General features: G+C 32.8%; 3 long non-coding RNA genes across 3 annotated transcripts in view; all 3 read right to left on the reverse strand.

Annotated features, from left to right (window-relative positions):
- Window positions 1–24,812, reverse strand: part of LOC127842660 (uncharacterized) — a 47,957-nt gene that overhangs the window by 5,637 nt on the left and 17,508 nt on the right. The window lies entirely within an intron of this gene.
- LOC127842659 (uncharacterized) lies at window positions 7,775–11,183 on the reverse strand. The gene is made up of 5 exons (XR_008031812.1): window positions 10,750–11,183; window positions 10,220–10,296; window positions 9,929–10,024; window positions 9,242–9,323; window positions 7,775–8,950 (listed from the first exon to the last, which is right to left on the reverse strand). It is a non-coding gene; the product is annotated as an uncharacterized LOC127842659 (long non-coding RNA).
- LOC127842661 (uncharacterized) lies at window positions 22,100–23,529 on the reverse strand. Its single transcript, XR_008031814.1, has 3 exons — window positions 23,086–23,529; window positions 22,722–22,831; window positions 22,100–22,360 (listed from the first exon to the last, which is right to left on the reverse strand). It is a non-coding gene; the product is annotated as an uncharacterized LOC127842661 (long non-coding RNA).

Consider the following 24,812-nt stretch of genomic DNA (forward strand, 5'->3'; position numbering starts at 1 on the left):
AACCAATTAAAAATTAGTGTTCCTTATGGCAATTGCCGAAATTTCAACGCCAGATGTGATCAAATCAAATAGATATTTGTAGATACACAATGCTCGTTGTTTTTCTATTTTAATTTCCCGCAATGATATCTAGTCATACGACACATGAACACTAACATGGTGTTCGTGTGTCGTATGAATAGATATATTCGCAGGAAATTCAAATAGAATTAATTGTGGTCACAAATAAATAAAAACGATCATTTTGTATCTACAAAAATCTATGTAATCATACCACATCTTGCGTTGAAATTGTGGCTATACCTATATGAAACACTGAATGTTTAGGTGTTACTTTTATTTGACGAAATACTTTACGAAATTTTCGTTGATTTTGAGTGTTATAGAGACTTTTATAGCCCATTAATTGATGTAATTAGCTCGATAAATGTGTACATATTTGGTCTTTGTCTGTAATACAATTGAATATATTTAAAAAAAAATTGATATCAGTTCCATATATACCGGTTATTTACATTCAAGAATAAAATTAAACTCATTTTCGAGTTTACAACAAATAAATACATTTTCTTTGATCTAATGGAATAGACACAGGTCTAGCCATCTACCTGTCTCAATATTTAATCTATATGATAAAATGATGGGTGATAAGTTGGTTCCTTTTTCCTAGTTCCTTATTCCTTTTTCGAATAAGGAATAAGGAACTGTTCCTTATTCCTTATTCACGCGTAACATATTTGTTATAGGGTTTTAAAGAACAATAATGCAAACATTTCTGAAATAAATCAACACAAAATAACTCGAATACATTTACTTTATGTATTACGTTACATATCCATGTTTCTTTTCGCGCTTGCATAGGATTTCTTTAAACCGAACCGATATTTTCTAATTCGAATACTAATTTCACATCAACAAAACCGAAAGCATATACTATTATTTTACATGTATGAGATAAAAAAAATCAATCTTTCATAATTCATAATCCAGTTCCTTATTCGAGGCTGAATACGGAAAAAGGAACCAGTTCCTTATTCCTTATTCAAGCCGAATAAGGAACTGACATTTTCTTACTTAAACATCAATGAAATTGATCCAAAACTTACCACATATAAATGAACATATTATTTATATATTGATTGTATATGTAAAATTCTAATTGCAATACATTTCTACTAAGTTTTAAATTATGATTATCCAGTTCCTTATTCAGTGTGAATAAGGAATAAGGAACTAGTTCCTTATTCCTTATTCAAATCGAATAAGGAACTGGAATTTTCTTTTCATAAATTATAAGTCAACATCAACCAACGAGACGAATAACTCAACGAAAATTATTGTAAATGTATGTCGGGTGTAACACATATTTATCGCAGTACATTTCTGCTTTGTTTTATTTAATAATATCATAGTTCCTTATTCGGTTTGAATAAGGAATAAGGAACTGGTTCCTTATTCCTTATTCAAATCGAATAAGGAACGGATATTTTCTTACTGAACAAATAAAATAAATGAATTAAGAGACGCATAAATCAAGGACAATCACTGTATATGTAGGTTGGGAAAACAAAATATGTAATTATTACAGTACATTTCTTTTGAGTATTCTTGTGTAATGATAACCTAGTGCTGTTTTCGCGGCTGAATAAGGAAAGCGTAACCAGTTGCAATATCTAAAAATATCACTTATAACCACCGAGAACAGTACCATTTTGTCGGTTCTCACGACTTTTAGTCGTGCGCCAATTTTTAAGGTGGCCGGATGTAACGTAGGCATCATAGAGCGAGGAAACGCGCTTTCGGAGATAGAGAATCTTTTGAAATAAAACTACCAAATTACAGCTATGTAAGTGTTGGTGTTTAATTGAAAAAAGCAACAACGAAATACAGAGGAATTTCTATGAAACTTTCCAGTCTAATAGAGGCACCGTGGCCGCTGCTTCCGGTTCAGTCTCGCTTTATTGTGACATCAGTGACGTCGCATTGATGACAACTCTGTCCGGAACATTGGCATTCGTCTTGTGCCGAGGTTGAAAGTCGCCGAATGTACCGTCGGTCTGCATGAGCGAAAAAACGCGTATTCGCACTAAAAATATATCAGAAGAAAACACACTTTTACAGCTAGGATGCACGCTTTTTCGTTTCAATTATAAATAAAATAAAATATTGAGGCATTTCGATGAAACTTTTCAGTCTTATAGAGGCACATGGACCGCTGCTTCCGGTGCAGTCTTTCTTTTATGGAGACGTGTTGAAATCATTTTGTATTTTTAATCATATCCCTTCGTAACAGTTTTCGTATGAAAACGGAACAATGCATCTAAAACATGTTTAGTTTTCAGCTATTATATAGTCTTGACCAAAGTTCAGGGTCAGATAAGACTTCAAGAACTGTACCAGAGATATAAGTAACAAATCTTACACAAACAATCGCCAATAATAACGAATATAAAGCTGTGCTATTCTAAAATGATTCGAATTAAAGTATCCGGAAGTATGGCCTCTGAATAAGGAATTGGGCGTAAAGTTAGTTCCTTATTCGGAAGCCTGTATTTCGGACGATAACTTTCGGATATGTTATATTTTAGATGGTGTGTGGGTTATTAAAGCTTGAATATGTTATATGGACGTATTCTGTCAGATTTCTTTTCATATTCCATGTGACGATACACGCTGAAAACAAGTATTATGAAGACGATAACATGGAAATAGTATTGCCTTACTCAAACATAAATTGAAATTAACCATATAATATTAAATGTCGATGAAAATCATGGTTAATGTAGGTTTGAAGTTAAAAAATTTAATGCAATATGTTTCTGTCTAGTATTATTTAATAATAACACAGTTCCTTATTCAATGCGAAAAAGGAATAAGGAACTGGTTCCTTATTCCTTATTCAAATCGAATAAGGAACTGGCATTTTCATACTTACTAAACTATTAAAATGAACCAAAGAGACCAGCAAATCAATGGAAATCATTGTTAATGTAGGTTGGGTATAAACAAACATTAATTGCAGTACATCTCTTATGAGTTTCATTTAATGATAACCTAGTTCCTTATTCTGATTGAAAAAGGAATAAGCAACTGGTTCCTTATTCCTTATTCAAATCGAATAAAGAACTGCCATTTCCTTACACACACATACAAATAAAATGAACCAAAGAGACCAATATATCAATGAAAATCATTTTAAATGTAGGTTGGGTACTAAAATATGTATTGTAGTACATTTCTAAATAGTTTTTTTGCGTCATGATAACCATTTTTTTTGTGGTAAAAAGTAATCAGGTGCACTGTCTTCGGAACAAAAAGGACTGGTTACCACCAAGACCAGTGCTATTTTGTCGTTTATCACGACCTTTAATCTGGTGGCAATTTTGAAGATCGCCGGATGTACCGTTGGCATCCAAGATGAAGATGACGCGTTTTCGGAGATAGAAAATATATTTCAATATAAGCACTCAAGTAAAGCTGGTATACGCATTTGTTTATTTAATTAAAAAACAAAATACGGAGGAATTTCTATGAAACTTTCCAGAGGCCTGTGAGTCGCTGCTTCCGGTGCAGCCTCGCCTTTATGGTGACGTCAGTGACGTCGCACTGACAAGAACGCTGTCCGAAATATTCCACCAGCATTCGGTACGAATAAAGTCGGAACTGTTACGATAAGATCGGCGAGGGACTGTTTACCAAAGATGCCGTCACCATTTTGTTGACCCCACAGTCAAATGTCGTGTTCTGAGGTTTAAGGTCGCCGGATATACCGTTGGTCTGAATGAGTGAGAAAACGCGTTTTCGCACTTAAACAAATCTATGAAGAAAAAAACTTGTACAGCTAGTATGCGCGCATGCGTTTGAATTATAAAATAAAATATTGAGGCATCTCGATTAAACTTTAAAATCTACTTGAGGAACCTAGACCGCTGCTTCCGTTGCAGTATTGCTTTCATGTTGACGCATTGAAATCGCTTGCATTTTTAATTATATTCCTTTGTGACTGTTTATGTATAAGAACGGAATGGGATAGCTAAAACATGACTAGTATTCAGCTATCGGATAGTCTTCTAAAGAAGTTAGGGTCAGAAAAAACTTCAAGAACTGTATCAGAGATATAAATTAAAAAATCTTACATTAAAAATAGCCAATAATAACAAATATATAGCTGCGCTTTTCTAGAATGATCCGAATTTAAATATCTGAAATTATGGCCTCTGAATAAGGAATTGGCGTAAAGTTAGTTCCTTATTCAGAAGCCTGGATTTCGGACAATCACTTTCAGATATGTTCTATTTACTACGTAGTGTGGGTTATTTAAGCTTGATTAGGTTCTATGGAAATGTTCTTTTCTACTGTATATTATATTTTGCGATAAGCGCTGAAAATAAGTATTATAAAGACGATAGTAAGAGACTGGCCTTTTCATAATCAAACATAAATACAGTAACCCAACATTAATAAACGTCAATGTTAATCATGGTATATGTAAGTTAATTAAAAAAAAATACTTATTGCCGTACAAATCTACTTTGTTTATTAAAATGATAACCCAGTTCCCGTTTTTTGCTACTAAATAATGCACAAGTAACCAGTTGCTATAACTTAGGAAAAATACCGCTAGGCCTGATAATCAAAAAGAAAAGCGCGATTTCTTCGCTTCCTGTGACCTTTTATCGCGCGCCAATGTTGTAAGTTGCCGGATATACCGTTTGCATCCAAGACACAGGCGCTCGATGGCAATGTTTGTATTTTTTTTAGTTACCCGTTGTTTATTATAATGCATACACATACTAAATCAATAAAAATCTTCCAACAAAACGTCTTCTTAGACAAAAGATAGTTCGACTATGTATATAGTTATGTCAATATCAATATACATAGTCGAACTATCTTTTTTAAGACGACGTTTTGTCGTAAATGTTTCATTGATTTAGAATGTGCATGCATCAAAATAAACAACGGGTAACTAAAACAAACAAAAAACTAAACATGAACAAAAAAACAATAACAAAAACATTCCCATCAAGCGCCCGTGATCCAAGATCGAGAAAACGCTATTCCAGTGAAAGAACATCTGTTGAAATGCAAACACCAAATTACGGATTGTTTACGCATTTTTAATGAAACTTTCCAGTCTAAAAGAGGCACCCGGGTCGCTGCTTACGGTGCAGTCTCGCCTTGATGGTGACGCCAATCATGTCTTACTGACGGCAACGTTGTCCTAAATATATCTGATGGTCCCCTAATATATCGTTGGTCTGCACGAGCGAGAGATATTAATTAACATTCAAAGGGTTAATACAGTCAATTACACATTTTTTCGAAAGCCAGTACCTAATTCTACTGTAGCATAGATGTGAAAATCAATCATCCTTGTTTATTTGATTTTTAAATTGCACACCTCTTTTTTCTATCTTGTCCCATGATATGCTTAGTCGAGGGAAGTCGACGCACTGCAATTAATAATTTTATACCCGTCCAACATATTCAATAATTTTCGTTGAGTTATTGGTCTCGTTGGTTCATTTTGATGTATAATTTATAGATAGAACATTCCAGTTCCTTATTCGATTTGAATAAGGAATAAGGAACCAGTTTCGATTTGAATAAGGAATAAGGAACCAGTTCCTTATTCCTTATTCAAATCGAATAAGGAACTGGATAATCATCACTTAAAACTTAGTAGAAATGTATTGCAATTAGAATTTTACATATACAACCAATATATAAATAATATGTTTATTTATATGCGGTTAATATTGGATAAATTTCATTGATGTTTAAGTAAGAAAATGCCAGTTCCTTATTCGATTTGAATAAGGAATAAGGAACCAGTTCCTTATTCCTTTTTCAATCCGAATATGGAACAAGGTTATCATTAAATGAAACATAGTAGTGATGTACTGATAGTAGTGATGTACTGCAATTAATGTTTTTGATACCCAACCTAAATTTACAAGTTACATTTATGAAAAAGTCAGTTCCTTATTCGATTTGAATAAGGAATAAGGAACCAGTTCCTTATTCCTTATTCGCACCGAATAAGGAACTGTGGTATTATTAAATAATACAAGGCAGAAATATATAGCAATAAATATTTTTAACTTCGAACCTACATAAACTATGATTTTCATCGACATTTTATATTATTTGGTTAATTTTAATTTATGTTTGAGAAAGGCAATACCATTTCCTAATTATCCTCTTCATAATACTTGTTTTCAGCGTGTATAGTGACATAAAATATAAAAAGAAATGTGACAGAATACGTCCATATAACATAATCGTGCTTAAATAACTCACAATACATCTTATATATTACATATCCGAAAGTGATTTTCCCAAATACAGGCTTCCAAATAAGGAACTAGCTTTACTCCAATTCCTTATTCAGAGGCCATAATTTCGGATATTTAAATTCGGATCATTCTAGAATTGCACAGCTATAAAATCGTTATTATTGGCTATTTTAATGTAAGATTTTTTATCAATTTATATGTCTGATACAGTTCTTGAAGTTTTTCCTGATCCTAACGTCTAGAGAAGACTTTCCGATAGCTGAATACCAGTCATGGTTTAGCTATCCCATTCCGTTCTTATACCTAAACAGTTACAAGGGGATATGATTAAGGATGCAAAGCGATTTCAATGCGTCAACCAGTTCCTTATTCCTTTTTCCATACAAATAAGGAATTATGTTATCATTAAATTAAACTTATTAGAGATGTTCTGCAAATACTGTTTTTTTTTTACTCAACCTACATTAAAAATGATTTGTATTGATTTATTGGTCTCTTTGGTTCATTTTAATAATTTGTTCAGTAGGAAAATGCCAGTTCCTTATTCGATTTGAATACGGAATAAGGAACCAGTTCCTTATTCCTGTTTCAATCCGAATAAGGAACTATGCTATCATTAAATGAAACTTAATAGAGATGTGCTGCTATGAATGTTTTTTGATACCCAACCTCCATTTACAATGATTTTCATTGATTTATTGGTCCCTTTGGTTCATTTTAATATTTTGGTTAGTATGAAAATTCCAGTTCCTTATTCGATTTGAATAAGGAATAAGGAACCAGTTCCTTATTCCTTATTCAAACCGAATAAGGAACTATGTTATTATTAAATATAACAAAGTAGAAATGTACTGCAAATAATATTTGTTGCACCCTACATACATTTACAATAATTTTCGTCGAGTTATTCGTCTCGTTGGTTCATTTTGACTTATAATTTATAGAAAGAAAATTCCAGTTCCTTATTCGATTTGAATAAGGAATAAGGAACCAGTTCCTTATTCCTCATTCACACTGAATATGGAATGAGTGATGTATTGGACGTCATCATTGATGACGTTCAATCGAACGAATGATAAAGGGGGCTAAGTTTCGTTAAGCTCCAGGGTATAGCCGCGATTTGTGGGCCATGAAAACTGGCCCAACACTGTGCCTGAAATTTGACCTGTATATGGACCAGAACGCGATCTAGACGATGGCGTATTCGTCATGTCTGGGAAAAGTCCAGTTTTTGATAAAATGACGAAAAAGTGGTGTTTTTTATTGCGCAATCGCTATAAAATGAGTTCTCGCCGGAAGCGTTAATAGCAACCCAAACACAATTCACCCCCAGGAGACAATTCACGCGCTAGGCAATTCAAATTTGATTTTAAATAATACATAATGCGATTTTATTCCAAAATTAATTAATAATTTCATCTTGCGTTTAACATACGTTTAAGAAAATATTAACATAACAAACAAAAACAAACAACCGTTAAATTTTATTGTTGTAAATATGGTAACCTGATTACATATCCACTAGCGTCTATGCATATTTACACATAAAAAATAGTTCGTAAGTAAGCAACAAACAATCACATTTAAACTCAAATTATTGAACAAAATATATAAATTTAAGCTAGAAATCGAAACTTAAATACAATGTCTGCACTAAAAACACAATACCAATAGTTTTTACAATAACACATTCGACATGTACATGTACTTCCAACAACACGCCAACCGCTATTTTCAAAGCGAATGTGTAGAGTAGCATTTCAACAATAAAGACAAAATGGAACTGGATTTTAACGTAGTGCGCAAATTGGAAGTGATAACAGTAATTTATTTTTCAACTTGTCAATCTCCGTAGTATACGTTTAGTTGTGAGATGTTAACGGTTTCCAAAAAAAAACATGCCTTCGCTGCGAAGTCAAAGTTGGTGGGGAACGAGACTGCTTGTGGATTTCGAGTTGCTGGAAGTTTGTAACGAAGCTGCTTTTGTGCAATATTCAGCGATTTTGCAAGCTGTGTGTTTGAAGTCGGAGATATATATTGCTGACATTAATGATGTGTACGTTCTTGTGACCACTGATCTGCATATGATGCCAGTGGGAGAGCATCCCGAATCCCACATAGTCTGCAACAGATGTTTCCTGGTCGAGTGGTTGGTAAGTTTCATCGTTATACATGCATATTACACATTTTACATTATTTGTGCTATTTTTGACACCCATTTTTCATGCTGATGAACCAACGGTCAGTGCCAGTAGTCCTACTGTCATTGGTCTGTGTGTAGCAATAACCACTGATTTTGAAAATTGACATAAACCCAGTAAAATTATACATTTTCTGATAGATATTAGTAAACCATTTCCAAATATGTATGGTTTGTCTATCTTACATTGTCTAAAGTAATGTTAGTGAATGCGGAAACATTGAAAAATCCCATGTGTAAAAATTGTCATTTTTCATTTTTTCAAAATAGTCAACCTGGGTGTATAATTTGTTTAAAATAATGATTTAAGAACACATTTTTTATCCAAACTTTTAATAATTCATTACAGATACATTTCAGCTATGTTAGATGTCCTTGCAATTGGATGGTCCGGCAGGATTCTGGTCTGAAACACGTTACCCCCCACCAACCCAGGACCCAAAAATTCCTGAAATAGACAATACAAAGTTGATTTTTTTAAATTGCAAATGTGCATGTGATTCAATATCACAGTTGAAATAATGTACAACAAAACAAGAATAAATGTTCAAAAAACAAAAACTTATTTGGTTAGTATTTAAAAAAAAAACATTATCCAAAACATGTACAACTGCCCCACCCACCCAATACAAATGTGATACAACCTGGTATTTAAGAACATTTTCTAAGTAATATTATTTCTCTTAAACAAAGTTTTATTTATGAATTAGCAGTTAAATTGAACAGGAAAAACACTTACGGTTGAATATGCAGCCAGTAATCTGAATTCTTATCCAAAATTCTGATATGTCGGTTGATTAGGAATGGCAGCACCAGGAATTCTAAAAGATCGACAATGCATTGCTAAATTAAATCTTATATACTTTTGTAAGATGAAACAGAAACACTATTTGTTAGAATAGTTTAACACACACCTATTCAAAAAAAGATAAACATATAATAAAATAATTAAAAAAATATTATAATAATTACTGTAAGAAGTTTCGAACTCATAATAGGCGAATGTATGTAACAGCTCAATATCTTTAAACAACTTCTTGGATTTAGTAAATCATTGTCGATACATTAATTAAGAGCTTGTTTTCTTCATGAAAGGAACTCCAAAGATGCTGAAATATAATAGTGCACTGCATGCAAATATTAATTAAGTGATACTGACAAACTGAAAGAACAGAACATTTAACCGCAAATGTTTTCTACAAGCTTTTACTGATTCAATGTTTCTTTTTTCAAAGTTTGCTAAAAAATCATGCTGAGATCAAAATTAGCCAATTGTAAGGGCATTTAATATTTCATCCATTTAAGTCATCTTTTTAATGTAGCGCCATATGATGAAATAACTGGAATTCCTTTGCCAACTGAAGTAATTTCCAATTTAATTTTAATAGTAATATTAAAATTAATAATAAGATGCAGCCACACATACTGTTTGTCAAAAAGGCTGTTGAACAACTGATCTTTCACTGGAATATTCCTGTCAACCAAAAGGTGAAGGTGGTTGTGTCTCGTCAGAGTCCGATATCTATGCAAATGAACAGACACATTCATATTTTTGTCATCATACTTACAAAGTACATTTCCAACAATAATATTATTTCTTACAGTAGAGGCATGTGTATATTCTGTATTATTAAATAATTAAGTTTTAATTCAGGATATAATTGTTAACCATCAAATTCAATGTCTTCAACATGCAACTGCTTAAAATGTTACTTACCACAATGTAACTGTGCTCATGTATTTGTGAAATCCCATCATAATCACTGTCCAATAGATCTTTGTCAGTCATGTTCTCTATAAAATAACAAGTAAATAAAATAGAATTTCAATACCGGTATGCACAAAACCTGCGACACATAATAACCGAGTCTTAGCATTGCATCCTCAATTTTGCAAAGGTTAATTCTAGAACCTAACCTTTATATATAATAATATCCATTTATTTTTTGTATATTAATATTGTAAATGAAATAAGAACTGAAATTAATTATAGCAGTTTTAACACGTTAACAAAACTAATAATGAGATGGTGTGCGAATTATAATGCTCCCTAAATGTATAATCAACTTAAAACTAATAACGTACCTTAGCTTTTAAGTTTATGATTATGATCAATCACAGAAGTTACATTTTACATTTGTTACAAATGAAGACAAGTCCGGTACGACATGGCGCGGGTACGATCTGGAACAGATTTTCTTTGACATAATTAACACAATAATTTAGGTGATTTAAGTGAATTCATACCTGCATCGATACCAAATGAGACGATTTCTCTTCCTGCCAAACAAATACTGTGTTTATCGTACCGATATCCGTAAAACTGCTCAAAAGATCGCTCCCGAATTCACCGTAACAACAATGTAATAATTCCGCGTAAAGGGGAGTAACTCTACTGCACAGGAATAGTGGTGTTGGAAATAAATAAATATATATTATTTCACGCGCATATACCTGATTCAAATGGTTAGAATTTATTAAAAAACACAATAATTGATTTATTAAAAGCTAAATTTCAAGTGAATCTGCCTTCTTTCTGCAAAATATTGGCCTTCGAATTTTTTACTTTCACTTTTGAGCAATGATTTTTTATTTTCCGGTCATGGCAAGGTCAGATACTGCTTATTTGGACATATCTCCTCCCACATATGCAAATTTTTCATTTGGATTACTTCTTTCACGCTCGTAGTGAAGCGTTAAAAACACCCTACATTTTTCGGTCAACTTTTTGCCTGAACACCGATTGCGCAATAATTTGCATAGCAGGTGCGTGGTTATTGCTACTGTGTGCTTGTTGAAAGTACATGTAGAAAGGGTTGTTTAGCTTCAATAAGCCATGTTGCTATTTTTTGGATAAAATTTATTGCAGTGGGCTTTTTATCTTTGTGCAGCAACCTCTGCCGCCTCATTTTTTGAAAACATTAGTCGCACACTGTTCATATTGTGGAAAAATGAGTCGCGCACTGTTCACAGTGAGAAAAATGGGTGGTGACTATTCAGTGATTTTTTTTGCTTTAAAGGGGCCTTTTCACAGATTTTGGCATTTTTTAACTTATTCATTAAATGCTTTATATCGATAAATGTAAACATAGGATCGTAAAAGCTCCAGTAAAAAATCAAGAATAAAATTAAAAAAAGGAAAAGAACATTGCCCGGAACAGGTTTCGAACCAGTGACCCCTGGAGTCCTGCCATAGTCCTGAAGTAAAAACGCTCTAGCCTACTGAGCTATTCCGCCGAGTACATACGCTGGAAGTATTTTATACCTTATATAAGCAATCTTCGTAGTTTCACAAAATTTAACGACAAAAACAGAACTCTCCAAATTATTCAATCGTTTCGCGTTGCAACGCTTTATAATTTTTAGGTTTTAAAATCGTCAAAAGATGCATATAATGGCTATATTAGAGCATGGTTAATGTTCAGTATTACTGTTTCCTCACAAATATCATAACTAAAACGAAAATTTGCGAATCTGAAACAACTTTTTTCAATTTTGTCAATTTACCAAAGCGTGAAAAGATCCCTTTAATTTGTTACAGCCTGTGCCTTTTGAATTGGGAAAATAAGCGCGATAAACCGTGAAATTGGGAAAAATAGCGCGATAAACCATGAACTTGGGAAAAATTAACATTATAAATAGGATTATAAGTAACAGAAGTGATATTGTGATATTGTTTTTAAGTGCATGTTCAGGGAGTTTTCTAGAAAAGGAGTCTGGTCAAATTGTTGTTTTTTTAATCAATAAAAGTGGCAAGTTTGGGAATGATTTATGGACAAAAATGACTAAATTCAAGTTATATATTTTGTAAGTTTTATGAGACTTCTTTCTAAAAAAAAAAAAAAAAAAATGTTTTTTTTTTTTGGAAGTTGGGCTTTTTGGGGGAAATTTTGGTCAGAATTTTGGGAAAAAACGTGTATTTTTGCGATTGGGAAGCAGCCGAAATTCGGCTGTAAATTTGAGCAAAAAAAATCACTGACTATTCAACAATGTGAAAAAATGAGTCGCGCATTGTTTAAAATTCTTAAAATATCAGTCCAGGGGACAAAAATATTTATAAATGGCACTCGTCCTGCAGGACAAGTGCATTAAAATTTTCACTCGTCCTGCAAACACATGCACTTGTCCTTCAAATATGTGTGAAAGAAAGATTGCAAAGGACTGATATGACTAACAATGTTTCCTAAATCACTGCTAAAATGCTGCTTACTTAGTTATTCATGCCAGCTGATCACAGAAGAAATGTTAACTTACTTTATTTATGAGGAACACAAAATAAATAAATGAAGACAAATTTGTTTTTTCCTTTTTCTAATGCTTGCGTTTTGGATGGTTAAACATCGCTCCTGCCCCCTTTAAAGAACGCTCGTATGTCAGACATTTTTCAGATGAAATTCAGACTGGTTTAAAACCGTACTTCGCAGTAAAATAATTCTTTAAAAAAATCAATACTTACAGTGAATGAAGTCAGATGGTTCCCTGTCAACATGGACGCGCAAAGTTTACACCAAAAAGCCAATATTTACTCGGGACACAGTCTCGCATAACAACGCGCACCTGCTGTATGAAATTTACAATTACGATTTCCGGTTCATTCGCGTTCTACTTTCGGAATAGATATGCTTTAAGAAATGATTTTATTTAATGAAAAAGAGTCTTACTGGTCAGAAAATACATATTTTAACATAAGTTTTTTTTCACTCGTCCTGTAGGACGAGAGCTTTAGGGAAATTCACTCGTCCTTTCAAGATTTCACTCGTCAATACGAGCGGACAAGTGGAATTTTTGTCCCCTGCAGTCGCAAACATTAGAAAATTGTAAAAAAAAGTGTCTCACAATGTTGGAAATTGTGAAATATGAGTCCACCAATGTTGAAGGTTGTAAAAAATGAGCCTCGCGATCTAGACAATTATGGAAAAATAAGTCAGGGGACAAAAATTCCACTCGTCCACTCATATTGACGAGTGAAAACTTTATAAGGACAAGTGAATTTCCCTAAAGCGCTCGTCCTACAGGACAAGAGGAAAAGCAGATGTTAAAATATGTATTTTAGGACCCGTAAATAATTAAATAAAATCATTTTCTTAAAGCATATCTATTCCGAAAGTAGAACGAGAATGAACTGGAAATAGTAATTGTAAATTTCATACAACAGGTGCGCATTGTTATGCGAGACTAAGTCCCGAGTACATGTAAATGTTGGTGTCAATGTTGACAGGGAACCATCCAACTGCATTCACTGTAAGTGTTGATTTTTAAAGAATTATTTAACTGCAGAGTACAGTTTATAACTAGTCTGAATTTCGTCCGAAAAATATCTGACATTTGAGCGTTCTTTAAAGGGATGGGGGGGGGTTGATGTTCAAACGTCCGAAACAGAAATCACGCAAGCATTAGAAAAAGTAAAACAGCAGTCTTCATTAATTTATTTTGTGTTCCTCATAAAGAACTTATTTCACTGCTTAACATTTCTTTTTTGATCAGCTGGCATGAATAACTGAGTAAGCAGCATTTTAGCAGTGATATAGGCAATTTTATTAGTCATATGAGCCCTTTGAAAAATTTATTTCACACATATTCAAGGACGAGTGCATGTGTTTGCAGGACGAGTGCAAATTTAAATGCACTCGTCCTGCAGGACGAGTGCAGTTTAGAAATATTTTTGTCCCCTATAAGTTGCACACTGTTCAAAATTGTGAACAAATTTGACTTGTGACTGTTGGAAATTGTGAAAATAATTTATTGAGCATTGTTCAAATTTGTGAAAATATGAGTCTCAAACTGTTCAAATTTGTGAGAAAAAAAAAAGTCGCTAACTGTTCAAAAATGTGAAAAAATGAGTTGCACACTTTTTTAAATACTGACCATTTGCATTGCAAATTCCTCTAATTAAAATACTGACCATTTGCATTGCAAATTCCTCTAATTTGTGACAAAACTACTATCGCTAGTAATGATTGAGGAAAAAAACAAGTCTATTATAAAAAAGGTTTCAGTTTAAAGATATTCGTAATTATTTTTTATTTAAAGTTGATTACGGCCATATCATATGCCTATATTATCTAGGGCTGTAACCAATACACTAGGTGACGAATACGATACGTATCAGGAATACAGGGTAGCGAATATGAATATTTATTCGTGAATATGAATTTCAATGAACAAAAGTAATACTGACAACTTGACATGACATTATATAGTATGAAACTATGTGTATTTGTCAATTTGATTAATTGAGTATCATTGCATACTGAAAATATGACATATAACACTTTGAAATAACAAAACACTGCAAATTGTCATCGTCTCATCGTCTTTTTTGGGGAGACCAAAGTAGCGCCAGACAAACAACGTGTATTTGGCAGGCATGTCAACGATACCAATAGCATTCTTGTGCAAGGCTCCATGTTTGTTGATAAGTTGCACAATCATTGTCGTAAAGATAAACAAAAAAGAAATTGCATCTGCTTATCCTTTGTGTGTATGTTTAAGCATCAAATCATTCGTATTAACCTAAATAAACATTAAACATCTACGAAAGATTTTTCAATTCATTTCAATGTCGTAAATATTTAACCGGTTCCCGCCATTTTTGTTGATAATCTCACTGTGTAACATAGTGGGTGGGGTAAACATGATGAAAAACACCGGAATTAGGAGAAGAACATTTAAATATAGGGGTTAATTGTATGAACATTCATTTGTAAGGTAAGATGATTAAACTTTCAAACTCGAACCACGTTGTTTGTATTCGTCAAATATTCGGTTCGGGAGGTGACGAATAACGAATACGAATCATCCACAGCCGTATTCGAGTAATTCGAATGTATTTTTACAGTCCTAATATATAATATAAGGACAACTCTTGTGTTTTAACTGTTTAACAAATTAACAGTATATGTAAAGACTCACACTGGACAAATTAATCATTAAATCTAAATTGAATGAATGAATGGGAAGAAAACATTTGTCCCTCTATTTACCTTTTTTTTTTCATTATTGAGTTTTTTTTCTCTGACTCATGATATCAAATGGAAAAGATGAAACTGATCAAACAGCGAAGCTCTCGTATGGTATGAAATTACTGAGGAGGTATATCCCATACACCATCACTCACTTACTATGGCTTGATTGGTTATTTTCGGCTCGGGTTCTACTTACATGTACCCCAAGTACTCTAAAGTATACTTACATGTACTCCGGGTATGGTAAATATACTTAAACGTACCCGGTGATGTTAGACTGTACCCTAGTTGTATATCCGCCCAAAATCCGATGTCGTAAAACACGCTACTGATTACCGTAAAATGATATTGTTTACCTTAAACAAACTTCTTTTTCAAAATATCTGCATCATGTTGCTTTTTGAGTATGCGTTTAGATACTATAAAGGCTGTTTAGCAGAAAATTGACATAAATGTGAACATAATTAATTTTTACAAATTTGCCAACAACAACCGATTTAGCGTTAAAATTCACCAGTACGTTGTAGTATATTTATTGAACCCAGGGTACATGTCAGTGTACTTAAGAGTACCTGAGGTGCATGTAAGTACATGTAGTACCCGAGGCGAAAATGACCAATGGAGCCTTACTAACTGTATAATGATTATATCTCACAAACTACCTTTACCTTGTTGTGTTTATCAACCATAAATTTATGTAAATTCTGGCTTTTTTACTTTAATTTTCCATTCCATTGATAGCGCAATTTTTGTCTTATCTCGTATGATATTATTTTACTCTTTGGATTTCAATGAAGACAAGCTAAAAGTGTCATTTTATTTTACAAACAAATCTAAGATGTATTTTAATATTTAGTGTTTGTCATGCATAATTCAGTGTTTTCCAAAAAAAATTGTGTAGCCAGTTATATGGCCAGCAACTATGCAGTAAAACTAAAGCATTTGTGACATTTTACTTGATATACTTTGGGAAAATAGTTGGCGTCTAGAGTAAATGTAACCGGCGAAATGGCCCGCTGCCGGTCTTACAGAGAACACTGATAATGGTAAACTAAATAAAAAAACTCGCTGCGACTGGATTATGGGTTTGTAAAATTGTTTTTTGGGTCATAATATGGTCAGCATTCAATACAAATGTTATTATAAAGTATTGTGGTTTAAAATTCATTTTGAGAATGGGATGGAAGAACAGAAAATGAAAGGGTATACAGGGATGAAAATTAGTGGTTTCCCGTGAGCCCAGGGCAAGTAGCTTTGGCCTGGGCAACTCAATTTCCAAAGTTGATAGTCCGGCCGGGCAACTTTTTTTTTTTAAAGCTTAAAACAATTCAGTGCAATAAAAATTGAATAACAATTGACCACCATGGATCAATACTAGTTAAATAACATTCATTATTTAGGAATAGGAAATGATCAAATTCAGGCTCATAATAAAACATCAAACATTGAGTAGTGCAATGTCAGCAAATTTATTTAATTATCTATTATTTTATTAAAAGAAAGTATAATATACACATGTACATATTTCTGGGCTCGTTATTTTTTATCTGGGCAACCAAAATACTAAAGATGGTTGCCAGTGCGGGCAACCAATAGTAATAAGTTAGTTTTAATCAATGAAATATCATTGTAACTTTATTGTTATAAGCATTGCATTAAAGTTGTGATTGAGGTAAGCTTGTTTTTATTAATATAGTATATTTACTTTTTAGCTCGACTATTAAATATGAAATATATAAAGTGGAGCTATCCTACTGACCCCGGCATTGGCGTTAGCGTGCAAATGTTATAGTTTGCGTACCACCCCAAATATTTCCTATGTCCCTTGACGTATTGCTTCCATATTTTGCATATTTCTTAACCAACATGTCCCCAACCTAAATACAAGAGCAGACAACTGTTTCACTTGCATTTCGTAAGAATTATGACACTTTTTCCATGTAGAATATGCATATTATTGATAACTCTACAGTGTTTGAAATTCGCACTAGCCCGGGGCTAGTTGATCTTGTTTCGGGCTACTGAATTTCCATGGGTACTAGCCCGATTGGGCTATTTATTTTTCGAACCATACCTTAGAGGGTTTATTTAGCTTCGTATCGCGTTTCCTCACCCTTCCTATTATGTTGACATGACAGAGTTTGAATGACATTTTTTTTTGATACCGTGCGAATAAAATGCGGATCTACCCAGCTTGTTCAATTTGCTGTACTTTTAGAAAACCATACAAGTCTACAAATGTTTTAAATGTCCGCCATCTTGGATTTGTAATGATCTATTGACGAATTAACACATTGCAATATCATATTTTAATAGAATATGTCAACCAAATTATATATTGATAGCGTAGTTGCTTGGTTACTTTTTACTGATTTTCAGTTTTGGCAGTCAAACGATATGCATATTTTATTTCACGTGCAAAGACTGACATTGATATGTTTTTGGACAGTTGTTTCCAGATACGGTATTATCTGTCGATTTTAATTTATTTTCGACATTCTTGATAAAAAAATATCTAGAATGATGAATACACATGCGATGTTACGGATGGTCTGGTTGATAATTTTTCACATTGTACTCACCAGAATTGGACCTAATTAGACTATAAAAAAGAACAGTAAGCTAGGGGGAGGAGACACTGCCCTCTATTCGCTTTATCATACGGCCTCAGACTTTCGGCTAAATGTTTCGGATTTCAAATTTTGGACAATTGACATCTAAAATTATTTACAGACTGGATATATACCTTTGCATCTTGACTGCATGTAAGGTATTGATTGACGAATAGCCTCATACATAAATATTATAATCGTATTGTGTCATTGAAATATTATAATAACATTTCCAGTTAATTGGGATCAACTGTTAGTTGCAATCCCTATCAATTACACCCTACCTGCAATAAAATCTATCCAGAACCGCAAAAATATCAACTTATTTTAAAAACTTGTGATAAACAGTTCGGGCTAGTAAACTTTGGTTCGGGCTAGTGAAAAATTCCATCTGGTAGCCCGAACGGGCTAGTGGTTTCAAAAGTGAAATTTGCACACTGACTCTATGTTAAAGTGTGCGTACCACCCCAAATATTTCCTATATCCCTTGATATATTGCTTTCATATCTTGAATAATGTTAACGTGCATATTTTGTATTAACGTCTTGTTATTGTAGTGTAAATATTTTTCGGATTTCGGACAGCCCATTCATCGAGTATTATTGTTGTGGTTTTGTGAGTACTCTTCATGTAAAATACTGCTGTTTAGATGTTCATTTTTAGTCGTATATATATCAGGATTCAATACCTATACCTTAGTGAAAATGGCATCGGAAGAACATTTGTTCATTGTACTAGATAGAATTAAACATTAAGATAGAATTAAACATTATATCTATCCATCTTATTGTTTATTGCAGTTTCAGTAATATTCTGTCTAAAAATGATTTCAACATGATATAATTTTAAATCATGGCTAGGAAATGTGTTTATATGAAGCAAAAATAAAAAATAGACGGTTCATTTTTTCCCCATTTACATGTATGTATATTTATCTATGTATACATCTTTTGTTGTAAACAGTTATGCGACATGTCCGAAAACGCCCAGGACAAATATATCGACGTAATGATTTTTTCACTTATGTGGGCGTATGTTGGCTCCACTTCACACGATACAGTCATTGTAGTTTAATTGAAAAATGCATCTTACAATGTGAGATGAGTTCTGGGTTCAAGCCCCAGCAGTGGCCTATCAAGTGTGAAATACGGAGCCATTATGATTAAATATACACAGTTATCTTTTTAAACAATACAATTAAATATAAGGAATAATGTTAAAGGGGAATTGCTGCTTAGCTATTTTTGACATTGAATAACAGGGTTTATATACACCCCAAGGATAAATGCTTCTAAATTTGTAAAAAAAACAAACAAGTCGAAGTGTGCAGATTATGAAACATTTGAACTTTCTGATGTCTTAAAGTCATTAAATGCCACTTAAAGTTTACTTTTTTTTTTACAAAATGACCCATTTTGTGCTGTCCGTTATCGGTTAATGTTTTACGCTGTCAGGTCCAGAAGCGCTCATTCTGTAGCTTGTTTGGACCATAATCTATAATGCGACCAAGTTTCAGCAGATTCGGCCCAGTGGTTCTGATTTTATACGCTGTGCCTAGCTTTTATTGAGTATAAGTACTATTACTCACTGATTTATGCATATGAGCTCGGCTGTTTTCGGACAAAATGTTTTGTCATAGCAAGCTCATTGTGTCATGAAGTGTCTTTTCGCCACCGGCGTCTGCCATGCTAAAACCTTAACATGAACCCATTGTACCCAGAATTTTTTTTCGTACCCATTTTTTTCGTACCCAAATATTTTTCTTAATCAAATGTTTTTCGTACCCAAATGTTTTTGTACCCATTTTTTTCCTTCTAAATTTTTTGTGTACCCAAATTTTTGTTTCGTACCCATTTTTTTCGTACCCAAATTTTTTCGTACCCAATTTTTTTTTTTCGGACCCATTTATTTCGTACCCAATTTTTTTTCGTACCCAATTTTTTTTCGTACCCACATGTTTTCGTACCCAATTTTTTTTTCGTACCCATTTTTTCGTACCCAAACTTTTTTTGTACCCAAACTTTTTCGTACACACTCTTTTTTTTTACCCAAAATTTTTCGTACCCAATTTTTTTTCGTACCCAAATTTTTTCGTTCCTATTTTTTTTCTACCCAAATTTTTCGTACCCAAATTTTTTCGTACTCAAATTATTTTTTCGTTCCCATTTTTTTCGTACCCAATTTTTTTTCGTATCCAAACGTTTTCGTACCCACATTAATTATTCTTACCCATTTATTTTTTTCGTACCCAATTTTTTGGTAGAAATAATCGGTTTACAATTTGATTTGATCTCCCCACTCATTCCATCCTGCGAAACCCTTAAGGTGTCGCAACTCTGGTAAGGAACTGGATAATCATCACTTAAATTTTAGTAGAAATGTATTGCAATTAGAATTTTCCATATACAACCAATATATACATAATATGTTCATTTATATGTGGTTAATTTTGGATTGGTGTTTAAGTAAGAAAATGCCAGTTCCTTATTCGGCTTGAATAAGGAATAAGGAACTGGTTCCTTTTTCCGTATTCAGCCTCGAATAAGGAATTGGATTATAAATAAAAACAAGCATGTTTAAATGTACAATATTGATTTTTTTTATCTCATACATGTAAAATAATAGTATGTGCTTTAGGTTTTGTTGATTTGAAATAAGTATTCGAATTAAAAAATATCGGTTCGGTTTAAACAAGAAATCCTATGCAAGCGCGAAGAAGAAACATGAATATGTAACGTAATACATAAAGTAAATGTATTCGAGTTATTTTGTTTTGATTTACTTCAGAAATGTTTGTATTATTGTTCTATTAAACTCTATAGCAAAGATGTTACGCGTAAATAAGGAATAAGGAACAGTTCCTTATTCCTTATTCGAATAAAGAATAAGGAACTAGGAAAAAGGAACCAACTTATCACCCATGATAAAATGCATACTTTTGATAAACTTAATCGAAACTTTTTGACATGACAAATATTCAGGTATGGTTGAAATTGAAAAACAGCAATATGTTGACACAATGTGCCTTCTTTAGGCAACAACAGGATTAAATACAAAAAGGAACAAAAACAATCCTGCTGATATAATAAAAATATGAATTTTTAGACGTTTAAAAGTAACCTATTAAACGTATTGATGTATAAAATGTTTAAATAGGCGACTGTATGTAACTAAGTATAACACACAGCGTGCATGAAACAGAAATTAAGGACAAATTATTTTAACAAAATGTACATAATTAGTATAAAAATGCACTTTTCACCCACAATCTAATCTCAACTACCTATTTGGAACAATATACAGCCAAAAAGGGCAGGGCTAACTCTGCCATTCACCAAATTTAGCCAACGACTGCAAGTTGAAACATTTTGTTTAAGAAATTTATATTTGGCTGCATCATTTTCTTCATTAAAATATACTTATCATAAAATAGCAAAAGTTACAAGATTGTATAATATATATTGATACAAATTTGGCTAAAGAAAGGAAAGCCTTGAAGGGCATTGTTCACAGATTGTCAAAATGACACTATATGGCGTTGACTGATGATGGAAATAAAGTTTAGTTTATGAATAGTGATCATTTGAAATTGATAAATTATAAACTGTTACACACTCGAAACTAGTGTTACACACTCGAAACGATTGAATATGTTGGAATAGCTTGTTTCTGTTAATTCCGTTAAAATTTGTAGAGTAGCTAGTTTCTGATAATTCCTTTAAATTGTGTAACAACAGTACACGTACATCACTTACATAAATAAAGTATCAAAAGCAGACTTTGTATAGCAGTCCGGATTGCCGAGTGGTAACAGCAATAACTGTTTAATCAATATAATGACATACAATGGTTTGAGTCTCGATAACGGCAAACGTTGTTCTTAATACTTAACTATTTTAAATTCTATTCATGTTATTATATTAACTTAACGCCTTAATATTTAAGAATATATATATATATATATATATATATATATATATATATATATATATATATATATATATAGAAACAAAGGCAGTCTTATTTTGAGGATGGCACAATAAAAGCCATAATTTAAAGTGTATAAGGTAAGGTTAAAATTGTAAACCTTATTAGTTGCAACTATTAACACAATTACCAGTCACATAGCAAGTTAACTAATCATCATAATGTTCTTTGGCCATGGCTGATGTCATCGTCGAAGACTTGGTGCACCCTCCCTCATGGCAGCCACTGGCATTCGAAGCAATGCTTTTATGAAAAACTCCATGTTTGTGTTCAGAAAGACTTGCTTGACAGCTTCTGAAAAAGTACAAGTTTAGGTTTATTATTATATGATCATTTTAATACATGTGCTTAAATATCCCAAGATTTTTTATTTATAAAAACATGATATTCGCTTACTTTTTCATGGACAAGTATTATTGATAACTTTTCAAATATACAGTGCTATTTAATATTCATGATCTGTTTCTAAACCCTCAAATATTTATATGACAGTTTAATTCATATAGTCACCAGAATAACACATTTTTTAAATTATCTGCATAAAGTGTTGCACTACTGCTGACTAGTACTTTATGCTGTTATAAAAGTGTACTTTTTATGTAAAACAAATAGCATGTTAACAACCAAAGAAAAAACTTCAGGAATAGGATGTAACCTGGAACTATCGTGTGTGGTCTGTCAGAAGACAACCTTGCCGATTCCCCGCGGCACTAGAAATGTGGGTTGGCTGTTGAGGGCTGGGTCTTGTCAACAATAGTGTTGAATCTTTCAATGAAACAACGAAACACAAATATTCTTAATTCGTACAAATAAATTTAAACTGTATACACATCCAATTTAAGTGAGTGTACACGTTACAAAAACAGCAAACTATGAACGCGCGGTAAAAACTACCTCGCGAATATATATTACGAATCGATAATTCAAATTCTTCATGTACCATCACGGTATTTACGAACAAATCTACATGTGCGTAAAAAATTAAAGTTAATTATATATTATAATCAACAAATACTAACTTGAACTTTAATGAAGATCTCCGAAACAAAACGCAAGACGCAATGTTTGTGTTCGAACGCCTCATTTAACTTGGCCGCCAGAAAATGTATCCCCAGAATATTTCCTTAACCGAACGAAATTATCGTTTTTGAACGAAAACATTTACAACCACACAATGAGACACAGCTCTCTCATACAAGCCAAAATATGCATATGGATAATAGAATGTGTTTTATATTTTTATTTTTGAAATACTAAACTAATACAGATCTACCTTATAATATGAAGAAAACAGATCTATCAAACAGTTTAGCGAATAATGTTTCATATATTATGAAAACCTTTTTCACTGTCTTAACATGTTTTATTATTCTTCAACTTTTAAATATCAATCTAATTGAACGCTAATTCAACTCTCCTGTCTCCAGTCGAATCCCACATTTGAAGAATTTGTTTTCGATCAACTGGAATGTGTTTATGCACAAACATTAAAGCGATGCCATTGGCATGCTACTATATAATAACATTATAATTATTTACTTTAGATATTATTCGGAATGAGTTTTTTTTTTGAGTTTACATCAAATCAGCTTCCGCAAACTTGCTGTTGTAGTTCAGGCAAGTTCACCGTGAAACAATTCATGGACGATTTTTTTTTCAATTAAGAGCTTGAAATCACCATAGGGATTATAAAAATGTTTAAATACATTAAATCAAAATAGTTTTTCAATCATAAGCACATATAAAAGGATCATTGATTACAAAGTTATTTGGAAAAAAACGGACCTACTGGGGTTCGAACCAACGCAGAGACAATATAATAGTGGTCAATGGATCCAGAGTCTGACGCGTTACCGATTGCGTCACAGGGTTATCATTAGGAGTACAAATATTTAACTTAAATCAGTTAAGTTTCTTCTGGCCATTTTTTTTTCAATTGTCTTGTGTAAAATTTTGTTTCAGCACTGCGTCATCATTTTCTGTCTGGTCTATCATCAACTACATTGACTATTAAAATGTAAAGACTTGAACTTCTTTATATCCAAAAAGTTTAATACGCGGGATATCATAATTTAAAAATTCTAATGTAAACAAAGATTCTTACCACCTGAAACGGTCCCAGATCTAACTCGACGCCGACCATAAAGAGGGGAATACCAATAAAGCCAAAAACGCCAACCACCCGAAGTGTGTCTAGATCCAAAATAGACCCAGACCTGGCCGTAAAACACCGATTCTAGCTCGGTACGTTCCGATGTCCACCATAATTATACCATCGAAGTGTACAGTGCGACGCTTTGTTTAATATACGGATTTTCCTAATCATTTTGCTGAGCCATTTGGAATCAATTGAAGTTATTATATTGAAATAATTATCTGCCTCAACTTGAACCAATTGAATTCAATGATAATATTTGTTTGTGAATATCACAGTGTCTAAAATTCATTAAATTGCCTCAATTTCATTATACATTTTATTCTTTGACATTAATTTTCCTTTTTTTCCTTGTTATCTCAACATTGCTCTGCAAATGTTAGCCGAGGCAACTGCCTCGGTGTGCCTCAACGTGGCTACGACGCTGGTTATTAACGGTGTGATTACATTCTGTCCAGTCCATGTGTAAACCCCTAAAAACCCCGATGATTCTGCACCCTGGTATACATATTTTATAAGTTTATGTACAGGTAATGTAATCGTAGCATGGTGTCCTAGAAATATTACAACTTGAAAGTGAAGCTGCAACAT

This window comes from Dreissena polymorpha, chromosome 8 (genome assembly GCF_020536995.1).
Source record: "Dreissena polymorpha isolate Duluth1 chromosome 8, UMN_Dpol_1.0, whole genome shotgun sequence".
NCBI classification, from domain to species: Eukaryota; Metazoa; Mollusca; class Bivalvia; order Myida; family Dreissenidae; genus Dreissena; species Dreissena polymorpha.